The sequence below is a fragment of the Tamandua tetradactyla genome, chromosome 20 (assembly GCF_023851605.1).
Source record: "Tamandua tetradactyla isolate mTamTet1 chromosome 20, mTamTet1.pri, whole genome shotgun sequence".
Classification (NCBI taxonomy): Eukaryota; Metazoa; Chordata; class Mammalia; order Pilosa; family Myrmecophagidae; genus Tamandua; species Tamandua tetradactyla.
Window position 1 is genome coordinate 864,098 of NC_135346.1, and position 13,156 is coordinate 877,253.

The 13,156-nt window shown below is 41.4% G+C and overlaps 1 protein-coding gene across 5 annotated transcripts in view; it reads right to left on the minus strand.

Moving 5' to 3' along the window:
• Positions 1 to 12,712, minus strand: part of CNOT6 (CCR4-NOT transcription complex subunit 6) — an 84,846-nt gene extending 72,134 nt beyond the window's left edge. For 4 of the 5 annotated variants that reach the window (XR_013166601.1, XR_013166602.1, XR_013166603.1 and 1 more), the window contains exon 1: positions 12,515 to 12,711. The gene's annotated coding sequence lies outside the window, so the exon portion shown is untranslated. Of the gene's footprint in view, positions 1 to 12,514 lie in introns of all 5 variants that reach the window. The other variant, XM_077138190.1, reaches the window with a different exon arrangement.
• Between the last annotated feature and the right edge of the window lie 444 nt (positions 12,713 to 13,156).

Consider the following 13,156-nt stretch of genomic DNA (forward strand, 5'->3'; position numbering starts at 1 on the left):
TGAGAAACAGATGGGCGAACAATGGTGTATATATATGATCGAATATTGTGCTACTACAAAAAGGAACGAAGTCATGAGACATGCAACAATGTGAACTAACTTGTGCGGCATTTGGTGAGGCAAAACAAGCCAGAAACGAAGAACAATTATTGTATGCTCCTTTAGAAAATGCTTATAAGTAAACAGGGGCCTAGATTGTAAGCTCTTACAGCAGACACATTTAATCCAGAGTGGTGATTATTATTTCTGGATTTTGAGAGGCTTTTTTTATATATGTATAACCTGGTATTTAGAGAAAGGAACAAAGCCAATCAGGTAAGGCAATTCGAACACAGGGGTAAGACAGAACCACACCTACTCTTTGAGACCAAAGGAAAGAAAGGATTATTTTGTCCAGAATCTATATTTCCTGTAGCACATAATCTAACATGTATAGCTCATCTGAACAACTGAAACACAGGGAGCCCAGAATAAGAATGAGAGCCTTTAATCCTGTATAGCTTAATGTAATGCCTGGATACAACCTAGAATATATTAAGCAGATAATCAAAAAATATTGCCAAAGTCCCTCAAAGAATGCGAGAAAAAATATGGAACTATTAAATTTTACCATTAGGGGATCCCCTGATACCATGTCAAACATTAGGGACACCCAAATCAATAGGCCAAGTCCTTGATCTTGAGGCTTACTCTTGCAAAGCTTATGTAGGTAGTGGAGAAGCTCAGACTACCTATGGGCATGCCTACGAGTTACTTCTGGAGGACCTCTGCTGTTGCTCAGATGTGGCCTCACTCTAAGCACAACTCTGTAAGTGAAATCATTGCCCTCCCCCTACGTGGGACATGACCTCCAGGGGTGAAAGTCTCCCTGGTGATGTGGGAGATGACTCCCAGGGATGAGTCCAGCCTTGGCACCATGGGATTAACAATTCCATCCTGACCAAAAGGGGAAAAAGGAGTGTAACTAATAAAGTATCAGTGGAAGAGAGAGTTCAGACAGTGTCAAGACTCTGGAAGTCACTCTTAGGCAAGCTTCAGTTAGGTATTGCTACCTATCATAACTTGCCAAACCCCAACCAAGACCATTCCAGTCAATCCTAAAGAACACCTAGGGCAATATATAAGATTCTACAAAGGTTCCATGAACTAGGGAAACTTGCCAGAAACCTACAACCTCTAGAGGGGTCTCTGGATCAGATAAATCCTGAAACTCAAAGGGCCCAGCCTCTCCAGAACATCAGCTAGTTTCATTTCCCTATCCCGTATTACTGACAGCCCTTCCAACATGAAAAAGTCAGAATGGCCACAGCCCAAATATCCCTAAAGAGTGGGACAGAAAGATCAAAGGTGATGGTGGAATTATTCAGAGAAGGCAGGGTTTAACAAATGAATATGATTGCTGAATCATTAAATTGATACTTCTTTTAGTTTCCAGCATCTTAGAGCAGCTAGAAGTATAAATCTAAAACTGTGGAATTGTAACCCATACCAAACCCTGAAATCTGTTCTATAACTAATTATTGTGCTGTGCTTTGAAATGTTTCGTATATACGTTATTTTTCACAAAAAAGAAAAAAAGTTGATCACGATGATAAAAAAAAAAAAAATACTTATTCCTTCTAGCCTCCTATATTCTGGAGAAGCCAGAAGAAAAAATGTAAGATGATGGTATGGTAGCCCATGACAAACTCTGGGAGCTATCCTGTAACTATTTGTTGAAGAGTGCTTTGAAAACTATTGTTTTTTTCTTTCTTTGCTTTGTATATGTTATAGTACACAATTTTAAAAGTTTTTTTAAAAAGTATACTCAGATGCTAAATCTCATTCAGGAGCTATCCTTAGTGGCAAAATTTCTATCACAAGTGTGCTTGTAACATAAATACATACATACATGCATACGTATATATATATATATAGAGAGAGAGAGAGAGAGAGAGACATACATACCTAACCCTCTTCAACATCTGAATTATATGAGGTATAGCTATATTATCCCAATTTAATTCTCCTGACAACCCATGAGGTAGAGTCTATCCTCATTTTATAGATGAGGTAACTGGGACCCAGGGTTAAATAACTGGCCCACTGTCACATGTTCTTAGTAAGTATCAGAGCTGGAATTTAACAAAATCTGTAGTCTTTCTATCAGCACTGCCTCATACAACTCTCTAAAACTCTGTCAATGATAAAACCAGACAGGTTCATTCTCTAATTATGTTGCGTCCATAATTTCTTTACTTCACTTCTCAGATGAGTTACTTCTCACATTTGCCCAGCTAACCTCCTCATCTGTGTTGTCTACTCCCAAACCCTCTCCAATGATTCAAAACGGCAGAATTCAAATTCTACTGCTTTAGGACCCTTTTACACTCTGAAAAATTAATGAGTGCCTCAAAGCGCTCCTTGTTATGTGGGTTATGTCTAACGCTATTTATTGTATTGGAAATTAAAGCTGATAAGTTTTAAAATATATATTTATCAACTCATTAAAAAATAATGGGTTCCTCCTCAGCTGTGTTAAACAACAAATAATCAAAAATAGTAATAACAATAATGGGACGGTGCAACATGGCAGAATTCTCGCCTGCCATGCCAGAGACCAGGGTTCAATTCCCGGAGCCTGCCCAAGACAAAATAATAATTACAATAGTAGCAATAATAATGAACCTATCACATTAACAAACATTTTTATGAAAACTTTTTCTAAGTCACTAACAGTTGACTACGTGAGAAGACAGCTGACTTCTACTATCTATCCTGCGTCCAATCTGACAGGATATCAGACATTTTGTTAGCCCTACTAACTATAAAACTCTACTATATACTCATAAGAGAATGAGAATGTAAAAGGCAAATAATATCTTAGTTTCATTTCTAAGAAACTTAACATTTCTGTAGCCAATATACTTTTCAAAAGAAAATGTCATGCATACAATTTCTGTAAATCCCTTTTCTCTAGTAGAACAAAAATAAATTTCACTCCAAACTGCTGTAATTAAAATTTTCAAATCAATGAGACTACAACAGAAACAGAGATTTTTATATTACAGTAAAATATTTTTCAAAGATATAGCAGCCAATACTAAGATCTAATAGGAAAAAAAAAAAGTCCTATAAGTTCCCCTTGCCTGGCACATAAACGGACAGCCCTAACAGTTTACTAAACTGCTGTTAAATATGCAATTCTAACCGTGTATATGTGCTTAATAATAAATAACCAAATACAAAGAGAAGCACAGGGCATGCTGCAACGGCCCAACTATTAGGTATGCACGCACAAATTGCCAATTCTGAAGGTCCAAAATGGTCAAATAGTGGCAATTTCATCTGGTTCAACCCAATAAATCAACTAAAAATATAACCAAAAAAATACGCCAAATATGTTATCCACAAATTTCAATTAAGTACAAATATTTGTTAGCTTAGAAACTGTAATTTCCATATTTTAAAACAAATACAAAAATATGGATCCACAGAAGATGCTATGATAAATAATTTAAGATCAAATCACTGGAAATGACTGTGCACTGTATGCAGGGTACTAAGTCAAAACAATGATTTGTGTGCTAAAATCTCACCAAGATTAAAAAGGTAAAAAGAGGGAGGTTATCAATCCTAAATCTGTTCTCTTAGCATAAGACAAGCAACAGCTACCAAGTTTACATTAGCACTAAATAAATGATAGCTGCCAACATAAATCTCTTCATTTCTCTTACCTCTGCCAGATTTTTCCATAATCTATTTGCGCCCCACTCTCAGAATGAATAATAAAATTCTAGCTACCACTGTCTAGTGGGAATTTTGGCCGTTTGAAGCAACTGTTAAATATTCTAGCTGCTAAAACAATATTCTCACTCCCAAATACAATCATTTGTATTTACCTTTAAACTAATGTACTACTAATGTACCTTTAAACTTTGTTTTAGTACATCAGTTTTGAGTGGAGTACATTAGAGTTCTTGCCCCTTAAACTAATAAAGAAAATGATTAATGAAATGTTGACCAGACAAAGCATGGAGGAGCCTTTACAAACACGAGAATGTGGATCCAAAACCAATGAGTAACGTTTCAGAAGACTCAAATGAAATCCAAAGCAACTATATTCAAATGGAATTCTATTATATACTAATTCTTTTACTGCAGATGGAATAAGTGATGTCTTTTCCTAAAATAATGAAATGCTTTAAAGCTGGCTCTGATTAGCACGAACAGTGTTCTTACGTGGACTCCAATGAGATTTTATATCCATAACCAAAGAAAAATCATCAATGCTGAGTGTCTTACCAGTCACTAACATAAGCAGCTATAGGCAGCAACTGGGTCTCCCTGTACCATCAAATCTTTATCAAAGCTCCATCCCGAGCCACAGCACATGAGTGTGTGAAGAGGAAAGGAGCACAGAGTGTCAACAGAGAATGCAAGACACCTACAGCAAGTCCTGGCTCTGCAGTGATACAGCGACGTTCATCTTTAAGGTTAAGACTCCTCATTTATAAATTAGGGAAAATATCTGCCTCACAATTTTGGTGTGAGGATTAACTAAGATAAGGTATATAAGGCACAGTGCCATCCATATCATAAGTATTTAGAACATACTACCTTTTTTTCTGTGACTTAAACTCCTAAAAGTCTCAGTAGTTTCCCTAAAACAAGAATCCAGTGACAATTCTTCAATGTCCCAAATAAATGAGTTTTTCTATAATCTTTAGTTAATATAAACAAGGGAAGCTACTGGCCTAAACCAGCAGTTAGCTTAATCAGACATTGCTTTATTGTGCTGCAGTATTTATTTCTTTTTTAAAAAAAATTTTAAACTTTTTATGTTGAGTACTTTCAAACTGACAGGACAGTTACGAAAATAAATCAAACCCCATAAAGAGAACTCCAAGATACCCCAACCCTCCACCCTAGATGCACCAATTTTAACATTTTGTTGCATATGCCACATCCTTCTATCTAAACATCAATCTGTGAACCCATGTCAACCTATTTATCAATCCATTTCCTGAACACCTGAGTACAGGCTGTGTCTGTCACACCCCTTGAATACTTGCAATTTCCTAAGAACAAGATGTTTACTTATGTATCCATCTTAAGTGTAGTTTATCAAGTTCAAAAAAATTTAACACTGACATAAAACTTACAGTTTATATGCCAATTTTTTCCGATGTCCCAAAAATATTCTTTTGCACCTTCTTCCCTCCCTTATGAGATCTCATCCAAGATCATGTATTGCCTTTAACTGTCATTATCTCATTAGCTGCTCGTTCTTTCTTGTTGTTAATTGTGGGAGCATGTATTTACAACATGAACGTCCCCATCTCAACCCCTCCCAAGCATACCCTTCATTGGGACTCATCACCTTCACTACACTGCGGTACCCCAACCACCTGACACTATTAAACTTTCCCACCTCCCCAAACGGAAACCCTATACTCATTTCATGCTGACTCCCCACTTACACAGTTATACAGAGAAGGTAGGGTTTAACAAATGAATATGATTGCTGAATCATGCACGGCAGCCTGAACTCCATAATATCTGACTCTGTGAGCTTGCATACTCGGATACCTTCCTTGTACTTTCCATTGGGCTTAAATTTAACACCCTAAATCTATAACAATCTGTTTGCTTGGCTATCTCCTTAACTTCAATAGTATGCACAAACCATGTTCCTACACCCTTCCGTCCCCTCACTTTATGTAGTTCTTGACATAAATTACATGTTTATAAGTTACAAGTCCATACCCACTGATTTCTCATTACATTTTACACATTTACCTTTTAGAAACCATAGGATGTAAAACACGGAGTTACAAACCAAAGATATAGCAGTTCTGGCATTTATATTTACCATTATTACTACCCTTACCAGAGATCTTTATTTCTTTATGTGGCTTCAAATGTCCATTGTTCAACTTGCAACTTGCAGAACTTCTTCAGCATTTCTTATAGGGCTGGCCGCATAGGGACAAACTCCATCAGCTTTTGTTTACCTAGGATTATCTTAATCTCTCACTTCCAAAAGACAGTTTTGCAAGATATACAAGTCTTGATTGGCAGTTTTTTGCTTTCAGCACTTTATATATGCCGTCCCAGTGCCTTCTTGCCTCTGTGGGTTCCAATGAGAAATTGGCACTTTTGTGACTCCCTTGTATGTGACATGTTGCTTCCCTCCTGCAGCATTCAGAAGCCTCTATCTTCAGCATTCAATATTTTAATTATCTGCTGCTGCACAAGTCTAGGTTATCCTGTTTGGAGCTGGTGGAGTGTCTTGATGTGATTATTCACATCATTAAATCTGGGAAGTTTCAACCATATTTCTGTAATTACATATTCTCTTGCCCCCTTCTCTTTTTCTTCTGCTTCTAGGACTTCCATAATGAATATTTTGGTATGCTTGATGATGTCCCACAGATTCCTCAGGATCTGTTCACTTTTCTTCATTCTTTTTTCTATCTTCTCCTAACATCAGATTCTTGCTTCTGCAAGCTGCAATCTGCTGTCGAAACCCCCTTGGGAAATTTTCATTTCTCTTATTGTAGTCTTCAGTTCTCTTTGGTTCCTTTTCATGATTTTCAACTTTATATTGATGTTCTCTTTGTGTTCATCTATCATATTCCTGATTTCCTTTAGTTTCTTGTCCATGTTTTCCTTTAGTTCTTTAAGCATTTCTTAAAGTGTTTGCCTGGTTTGCCCCAGGTCTGGTCCTCATCATTGATGGCTTCTAATGCTTTAATTCTTTTCTTTGCCTGGGCCATCAGGTAACATTTGGACATTTTTATATTTTGATGTTCTTATCACTGGAATTTAGACTCAGAGGCATCTGTTCTTAAGCTTGTAACCAGCTAATGTTATGACAAAGCTTTCCCTAAATGCTAGGAACAAACCAAAAAATAAAAGGAAAAAAAGAAAATACCTTTCTCAGTCCTTGCAGACTGACCTGAGTGTGCTGTCCTTCAGAGTTTACCCATATAATAAGCTTAGAGAACAGCTCCAGGTCAAAGCATAGGAGCTGCCATCACCCCTTCTGTGCAAGCTCTTGTCTTGGGCATGGGCATGTGACTCTTCCCCTCACTTATGAAAACATGAATGTTCCCTCTTTCCTAGCAAACAGTTTACTAAGGGTCCTGGGTATTGCAATGTATAGCCTACAGCCAGCCATCCCTTGCCCCAGGCAGCCACTTTACTGTTCTCCCAGTGTTCTGTAGGAGAGTATGGTGAGCTGCCCAGACAGGACAAATTCTGGGATGCTGAGTCCCTCAGGCCACCACAAGACAGAACGGGCCAGACATACAGTATGCGCATGAGGTTTACTGTGCTCCCTGCAGGCCAGGACCAGGGACCCATGCTGGTCCATGCCAAGCCAGTGAGGCTGTAAGGGAGGGCCAGCCAGGGTTCCATGTTCCTACCACCTTTTTTTTTTTACATGGGCAGGCACCGGGAATCGAATCCGGGTCCTCTGGCATGGCAGGCAAGTGTCCTTGCCTGCTGAGCCACCATGGCCCGCCCCCTACCACCTTTAAAGTGGGCTTTTTTCTTGATTCAGCCCTCTTCTTGTTCCTGCAGTTCTTTAACTGCTTACTGGAGCTTTAAGAAAGATGTTTTTTGGGGGATAGAGCCCTGAAGCCTCTCACCTCTCACTCAGCCATCCTAATAAGGGTGGGGCCTGTTTACTTTGAACTATACATAACCTCAAGAAAAACTTTTGTCCTCCTAAAAGGTGAATATAAATAAAATCTATTAACTTTATGAAGTCAGACCTCCATTTTTGTTTGGCTTTTAATTAGGAGGGACTCCTAATATCTTGTTTCTTTTTTCACTATGTTCCTACACTCTAATCACCAAGTAAAAATCTATGCACAACCACTCAAATGTGGCTAAGGAATGTAGCTAAAGGACCATCAGTAATGGTCCTTTTGGATACAAATATCCACTGCCTAATTTTGTTAAGTCTCGACATTCTCCACAGGTTTACTTTATGAGGTATACATCTACAGCAAATAAATCTGAAAGAAAATGAGGAAGCCTCAGGATTCCTACCTTGGTGTTATTCTACACCTAAATGCATCAACATTAACTGAACTTTGGGCTGAATATGAAGCGTTGCATACTAATCAACTTAGCACAATGAATGTGAAAAGCAAATTCTGGTCCTGCAATAACTGAAGACTTAAGATCCTAACATAACTCAACATCATATAACATAATTTGATTCTTCAATGAGGAAGAATTTTCTTTACCATTTTGAAATCACATAAAATTAAACAAAACAATTTTACGTGACCAAATATAAAGTCAGTGATTTCAACCAATTATTAAGGAAAAGTGTGAAGTATATATATATTAATACCTATATATATTTTAGAAATTCATTTCCAAAGTCTAGGGTTAGGAAACAGAGCGACAACTAGCATAGTTGTCTCCTGACTGTCCCTCCTCAAACTATCTCCACCCTCCATGCTTCTCGTGCAAGCTTTCCCAAAGAACAGTCTATAACGTTTTTCATTCAAACCTGCCATTTGCTCCCAAGCCCAATCTAAAATTTGACTTTACTTTCCTGGCCTCATAAACATTTGCTCTGCTTATGCTCACCTATCAAATCCCATCAACTACTTTCACACCCCATCCTACCCTAAACCTTGGCACCATTTGTCACCGTGGAAAACTCCCTTTCTCAGCACTCTTCCCTCTATGGAACGCTATCCACTGTTCTCCTCTGACCTCTTCTGCCACTTAGCTGCAAACTTGTCAGAAATGAAACGCTGGCTATTCCCTCAGTCCTCCCCTCTGTGTCTCTCTATGAACCTGTGGTCCATGGCTAAGTTTCACACTTGTATATGTGCATATACTTTCAACCTCTTCGACAGGGTCCATAATTTTCAACTAATTCTCAGAGAGAACCTTACCCACCAGAACAAATTGAAAAACATATCTCCATACACTCTTTCAGAGTTATCTCACCCATTCTATAATTTCCAACACCAACTGTAACGACTAAATCTACTGAATCCCCACTATTCTCTGATCCAGACACCCATTAGGCCTCTCCACCTAAATATACTACAGGCATGTCAAGTTCGGCAGAATCAAAATCAAACTCTTCACTTTCTTTGCCCAAACCAGCTCCTCTTCCTCTATTTCCTAAATTAAATCATATCAAGTTTCCTAAGTTAAAGAACTTCTGAATCATACTCAACTATTTCCCTATTTTTATATCTCATTGGGGACGCAACTCTACTTATCACTAATTCTGATTACCCTTCAAATGTATCCTATTCTTTCTACATCCTGTGCCAGTGCTTTGATCATCTCTTACATGTACTTAAATTGAACCTTCTGACCCCAGTTTCTTGACCCCATTTAATCCAGTCTTCACATTTTTATCGTCTCCCTAAAAAGGATGTCACACACACACAATTTCTGCACCCCCCTCCACTTCATTTCTCAATGGATCCCCATCAAATACAGACAGAAGTCCCGACTCTTTAATGAACAGCAGGAGCCTATTCACAAACTGTTTCTGTGCACTCCTCCTACTGCTCACATCCTCTTACCCTGTACTCCACCACTCCAGCTGTACACAGGTCTACCTTGCACATGCTATTCCTTCTCCCTGAGATGCCCTCAGCCTAGCAAACCCCTCTGCAATCTTCAAAACTCAGCTCCAAGTACTTGATGACTCCCTCAAGCTTCTCAAGCAGTTAATTGCTCCTACCTTAGCATACCTAATTACTAGATAACCTAATGAGCCGGATGCTTTATTGATTCAAGTGTTTTTCTCCCCATACCACTATAAACTCACCTGGGACAACAAGCTCTAAGCCCCAAATGGGCAGCAAGTTCATACATGGTACCTGATAACAGGTGGTTCAACAATTTCTCTGGAACTGAGTTTTAGTTCTATTTTAAAAAGCTATATCCAAGTACAGTCAGTTCCGCTGTAAGGCTTGTTTTGAAAATATGACTTTACCCCAATGTGATATATATATATATAGAACAATTTGAGTATAATGGGTATTCCCCATTTGCTCACATACAATTTTCCCTGTGAAAAACACTGGGTGAAAAGTAAAAAAAAATGCACCCATACGAACAGAGCTGTGCTGATCTGATACACAAAACAGCAAGTACACACACCCCTGACACCCCTACTAGCTACTCAGCTCACAGTGTGTCATGGTCCACACCCATCCACACCCACAGTGTCACAATTCTCCAGGATTTCAGACAACCCTCTTAGGCTTTAAGGAATTTTCAGTATTCCAATTCCAAAAACTTACTGGAGAAAAAAACTCTGCCTTTCCCCTTAATTTCATAAAATGTTTACAATCCATACTCTAACAGACCTTTCTGATATTCAAATCTTTAGGCTTAATGGCTCTGACTTCTGGTGAACATAGGGTTAATTTTTTCAGCTTAAGCTTTAGAGTCTGCCTAAACCTACCTTCGAAGACAGGTTTTCACTGCCTGAACTCTAATGTATACCATTTATGGATGTCACTGTTCTGTTTGCTTTTAGAGTACAAAACATATAGACACTTTGACTTTAAATGACCCTGGCAGAGCCCACAAACCCACTAAAGACACAAAATCACTATCCAAGTTAAAAGGATTAACTCACCAGCTCCATGATACCGCAAATGTCACTTTTGATTTTTTTTTTTTAAGGTGCATGGTCCAGGAATTGAACCCAAGTCTCCTGCATGGAAGGCGAGCATTCAGCTACTGAACCACCCGTGCACCCCACTTCTGATTTCAATGTGTAAAGTTTCTACCTTATGTTACACACTGATGCCAACATGATCTCTAAATCACTTTACTCCCCTACTAACAACATTTTAGCTCCCTCCTTTGCTGTAGGATAAAGGTTTAAACTCTTACTTTTAGCTCAGAAAGCACTGTCCTTCAAAATCTAGGCTGGACACACCTTTGCAGGCTCATCCGAAGCCACTCCCACCGCTTCACTAACACCTAAGCATTGGCCTGACCCCAGCAGGCAACACCTCAGTGCACCCACTGTTCCTTCTGTTTGAAATGCCCCCTCTCTCCAGTTTGGCAAACTCCTATTCATGTGAACTTCTGTAAGCTGCTCCCACACCCTCCACAAATTTAATCATCCTTACTTCTGTTCTCCCACAGCACTCTGCACAGCTATTACGCTAATAGCTAACATACGCTGTTAGAAGGTAGGACGTGAGTGTTACTCATCTTTGAATTCCCAATGTCCAACAGTGGGTAAAGCTTATTCCTGGGTATGGAATGAAAGTTATCAAGAAAATATAAATTGGTGAGGGAGATGTGAAGTCCAAGAAGGCCAAAGCTAAGACAGCATAAATGAGTGCCCATCTTGGGTCCAAACAATACCTCCTTCTCTTTAACTATGTGTTCGAATACCAAAATACAGTGCATTCCATTGTACTCTAATGCAGACAGGCTATGTGTATAGTATGTTTATAGTTTTTTAACTATATTTTTCTTAATTTCACATATGGTGTTTTATTAACTGCACTTCACTGTTAAAACATGGCTATCTTCCTAAGGTGAGAGCTTCCACAAACTCTTCCTAAGTAAGTAATATGTTGTTAAGGGCAAGACTACTAAAAGGATTAAGCAATTTATATTCTGAAAATTACTACTTTCAAAGACAATGATAAAGGTTTTGGAGACTCTTTTTGTCATTGATGCCATTACAAAGAGTCTCCAAACCCTTTTCATCAATGGCCACATCAGTTCTTACAGCCCAGAAAAGTTTCAGAAGGGTTAAATCAAGTGCAAACAAGAAGTCTGAAACACACCATTTTCTTTCGCGCTAATTCATAATCCACTGTCCTCCTCTCCAAAATTGACTTTCCAGACACAAAGAGGGAAGAAAAAAGAGAAAATAGGACTTGGAGTAATTAAAAAAAAAAAAGGCAACAAAACTGAGCACTAGCAATAATGGACCAATCCACCTGGAAAATAGGCAACTAACGGAACTCAAATTCAAGCAAGCCACTTCAACGACGTCAGGCTGAGACGACAACCAGCGCCAAAGGTCGGAGCAAGATGCCCACTCGCAACGCTGTCCTCCGCCGCAACAGCTGCAGGAAAGGGAATAGTCACAAGTGTGTAGTCTGCAGGCTCTGCGGGAGAGGTGAAGGAGGAAGAGTCAACCAAGAACAAAGATTCCCAAAGAAACGACTGCTGTCGAAAAGCAAAAGGAGACGGACCCCGACTATGGCCAGTGAGGAACCTCTCCCCGAGCCCGTAAACCAGAAGCCTGCCACGAGCGCTGCTTCAGCCACGCAGTCGGCCCCCACGCCGGGGAAAACCACCATCTGCGTGAAGACGAGGTGAATTTTAATACCTTCGGGGCCGGGCGGGAGCGGAGACAGGTGGGCACCACCCGGGGGACCCATCACCCTCAAGGGGCCACCCGCCCCGGCCCCGAGCGCCGACCCCCATCCACAGAGCACAAAGCGGCTCCGGACAGGCCCGGCGAGCGGGCTCCAGGGCCGGCAGCCGCGCTCACCTCTCGGGGTGCGCCGCCTCCGCCTCCGCCGCTGCCGCTGCCGCCGCCTCCTCCCGGTGAGTGCAGCGGGGCCTGACCTGTGGAACCACCATACCAGTCCCGCCCGCCGCTCCTCAGCCGCCGCCGCTCTTTGTTCTCCCGCCGAGCGCCACCGCTTCCGCCGCCCGCCTCAGCCGCCCCGACGGGCCGCCACTACGCGCTCCCGCCCTCCGCCTCGCCCTCCTCGCTGCGCCCGCCGCCGCCTTCGCCCCCGCGCCGCCGACGTCGCCGCCACCGACGCCGCCGCCTCCTCCTCCGCGCCCCCCTCGTTTTCATTGAAAGCAAACAAGCATCATGGCGGCGGCCGCCGTCCCCGCAGCAGCCAGCGAGCACCCGGCCGCCGCCGCCGTTCCAACATCGCCGCCGCCCATTGGTCGCAGCCGCCGCCGCTCCAACATCGCCGCCGCCCATTGGTCGCCGCCGCCGCCGAGAAAGCATCGCGGCCGCCCATTGGCCACCGACGCCCGACGCCACCGTTCGGCGCGCTCCCCGCGCCCGCGGGGCTCCGGCGGCCTCCGGCCAGCGCGGCTCGCGCTCGTGTCCGCCTTCCTGGCCGCGCCTGCCGAGCGCTCGGGAGCGGCACTTGCTCCCGGACCTGCGCCC